This window comes from Penaeus japonicus, unplaced genomic scaffold (genome assembly GCF_977035675.1).
Source record: "Penaeus japonicus unplaced genomic scaffold, GWHDUDI00000001_assembly GWHDUDI00000024, whole genome shotgun sequence".
NCBI lineage: Eukaryota > Metazoa > Arthropoda > Malacostraca > Decapoda > Penaeidae > Penaeus > Penaeus japonicus.
Window position 1 is genome coordinate 21426082 of NW_028234426.1, and position 3988 is coordinate 21430069.

The 3988-nt window shown below is 25.9% G+C and overlaps 1 protein-coding gene across 1 annotated transcript in view; it reads left to right on the forward strand.

Annotated features, from left to right (window-relative positions):
* The window catches only part of LOC147469084 (uncharacterized), a 78158-nt gene that overhangs the window by 70321 nt on the left and 3849 nt on the right, over positions 1-3988 (forward strand). The gene's annotated exons all lie outside the window — the stretch shown is intronic.

The window sequence follows — 3988 nt, forward strand, 5'->3', positions numbered from 1 at the left end:
ATATATATATATATATATATATATATATATATATATAAACGACAACTACACACAACACACACACTCACACACAACAATAAACAGGCACACACACACTTACACACACATACAACACCACACACATATATTTATATATAATATAATGTTATAATATATATATATATATATATAACTATATATATAAATATTTATATGTATGCATATATTTTATATACAAATATATTTATTTATATATGTAGGATACATATCTCTTTAATATAGATTTATATATATTTATTTATATATATATAATATATATATATATATATATATATATATTTATATATATTTATGTATATATGTAATGTATACATACATATAATAATAATATATATATATATATATATATATTATATATATATATATAAAGAACATATATATACATATATATATATAATATATTTATATATATTTATATATATTTTTATAAACATATATATTATACAATATATAATATATATATATATATATATTATATAGATATACTATATATTATATACATACTGATATATATAAATATAAAATATAAAAAAGATATATATACATATTATATTTATATTTATATATATTTATTTTAGTATATACATGTGGTTATACGTATATACATAGTGTAGTATATATTATACAAATTCATGTTGTTTATATATAATATATGTATTAACATATTATAATATATATTCTATATACATATATATATATATGGTATAATATTATAATATATTATTTATACATGTATATATAGAGATAGAGCAACGGGATATAGATACATAATATTATATATATATTTTTTATATATATATATATATATATATTTATATATAATTTTATATGTATAGATTTTATGAAGATATATATATATACAGTGGGGTTTTTTTACATCTATGTAACAATTGATGAATTATATATAATATATATATATTTATATATTATATATATAGATATATATATATATATATGTATATATATATATATATATATATATACTATATATCTATATTTATATATATGGATATATTATTATATATGTAGATATTTATGAGATATATGTTTACATTTTTTTACATCTGTGTACATTGAAGAATAATAATTTTTTACATCTATGTAACATTGAGAATATATATATAATAATATATATATATACGATATATATATATGTATTTATATATATATAATATAGAGCGAATTATATGATATATATATAATATAGTATGTCTTCATATATATATATATATAGATATAGATAGGTTTTGATATGATAATATAAATATATCAGTCATATATATATAAATATAATATATATAGTAGATAAAGATAGATAGATAAAGACATGAGAGTATACATCTATGACAGGTTATATATCTAATATGATATATATATATATATATATATATGTATGTATGTATTGGAAATTTATATATCTAGATATAGTATATGTATGGATGTATAGTATATATATGATATATATTGGGATGAAATGATAGTGAATATATATATACCTTATAATATATAATATATAATATATATAATATATATAGATATATATTATATATATATAATAATATATATATGGCTAGAGCACCGGACAAGACAGAATAAGCAGAGGTGACTAAGACGATAAAGAAGAAGAAGAATGAGAATGTACGCAAATTTAATATACGAAAAATAAATAAAGCTCTGCTTGCTGGCAACAGCCTTAAGGTAACAAAGAGGAGGCTCGGAATATAGAAAAACAAATGTATGCAGTAAAGAAACCTAATGTAGAGGTAACATACAATAAAAATGAAATTATCAAAGTAATAGAAGACTTCTATGGCGACCTTTACCAGTGAACCGATCAACCACGTACGGAGACAAACACAACAATTGGAGGCGTTCGAAACATTAAGGCAGAGGAAGTAAACTGGGCACTAAAAGGCATGAAAAGAGGAAAAACACCAGGAGAAGACGGCCTTAGTGTAGATCTTATTCAAGATGCTGGAGAGATTGCGGTAGTAAAACTGGCCAATCTTTTTAACAGATGTCTAAGCGTCGGTAAAATCCCGAAATCCATGAAAAACGCAATAATAATTTTGATACACAAAAAGGGGGACACAAAAGACAAAGAATCACCGACCTATAAGCCCCCATTCAGAAATCTATAAACTGTTCACAAAAATCATCACAGCCCGTATCACCAATACATTAGATTCAAAACAACCCAGGGAACAGGCAGGGTTCGTGCGATTCTCAACAATAGGTGACCATATCGGCGCACACCACTAACCCAAATAAAAGAGAAACAAACGAAATATTAGGAAGTTGCCAGGTGTACGAGGCATTCGTAGATTATGAAAAGGCATTCGAGATCGGGTATTAGATATCTGGTGTTAATTGGTAGGCCGGGGAGATGCAATCGTAAACAAGTTGTAGGAGGATGTATATATATATATATAGAATTATAGTATATATATATATGAGATATATATATATATATTATATATATATATAGATATGTATATATATAATATATATATATATATATACATAAATATATATATTGATTTATATATATATAATATACATGCATATACATATAGTATATTATATATATATATATATATATATTTATATATATATATATATACATATATATGTAATATACATAAAAGACTTATATAATATATATATATAATATATATATATATATATATATATACATATATGAAATTATAAAAGAATTAACATATTTCTACATACAAAAAACATTTTTCTATATGTAAAAATAATACACATATACGTTTATACGTATATGTGTAAAAGGTTCGTAGGGGAGCAGGAGAGGTACGAGAAATAGACAGTAGAGGAGAGTAAGTAGTGATGGTTAAAGATCATGTAAGTGGATTAGGAGAGATTGCCTAAGTTATGAGATCTGGTGCGGCAGATGTATGTCAGAATGTCTGATCAAGGGCTAGTTGGTTGGAATGGGTAAAAGGCAGACTTTTGACTTGTGGTTATGTCGGTTGAATAACAGGGAGGTGCGAGATAGATATACGTTCAGGAAGACTCTCCATCATCCGTTCCAACCTCTTTAATTTGCTTTGATGAGGTACTTGATGGAGAAGCACTTATTCCTGTAGGATGTATTCACCATGTCCTACTCCTGATGTCCAGGATGCAAAGTGAGCACTTAATTCAGCAGAGTAGAGTAGACCTAAATCCCATAGATACTAAGATGACTTATGGTGGTACGAATTCTTTTAGTGAGAAATGATTGTGATAGCCTTGTTTAGCCCGGCCTCTCCGTCATCTAATAAGGGCGGTGCAAAATAAGTACATAAGTAGACAGAGAGTCATGTTTACGCAAAATATCCAAATATTCATAGAATCGAAAGCTTCTGCGGCTGTAAGAAAATATAGCTATAGTAATATTTTGTACCTTAATTCTCCTGTTGTGTCTAGTATATATTGGCCTGTGGCAAGAATTTAAAAATGATTCGATAGCAGGAAAATGAAATAAAATAGTCTGTAATCAGTTCTCTTGCAGGGTAGGAAAACATGAAACACACGCATGCTTGATTTCAACAATTGCATAGTGGTAAGAGTCTCTATTTGATCTAGAATATTTGGTCAGTACAGGAAAGTTTAACGGTTAAAGAGTGAAGGGCACACAAAGTAATGCAGCCGATATGAGAGAGAACAGGAAAATCTTAGCCGGAGAATAAAATCAACAAAGTACGAAGGAGATATTTTAGGACTTCCTTAACAATACAACAACGTCCTTGACCATCCTTCAAAACACAGCACACATTATTTAGTGTAGCTTGTGATTATTTCCTATAATTAGAGGCTCTATGAAATGAATCAAATATCGTTTATATACCTCACTTAATTTTTGTTTACTTTTTTTTATGCCAGTTTCCATGGGCGTTTCCGGTGGCCATGGCTAAGGACACAATATCTCTCACCAGGC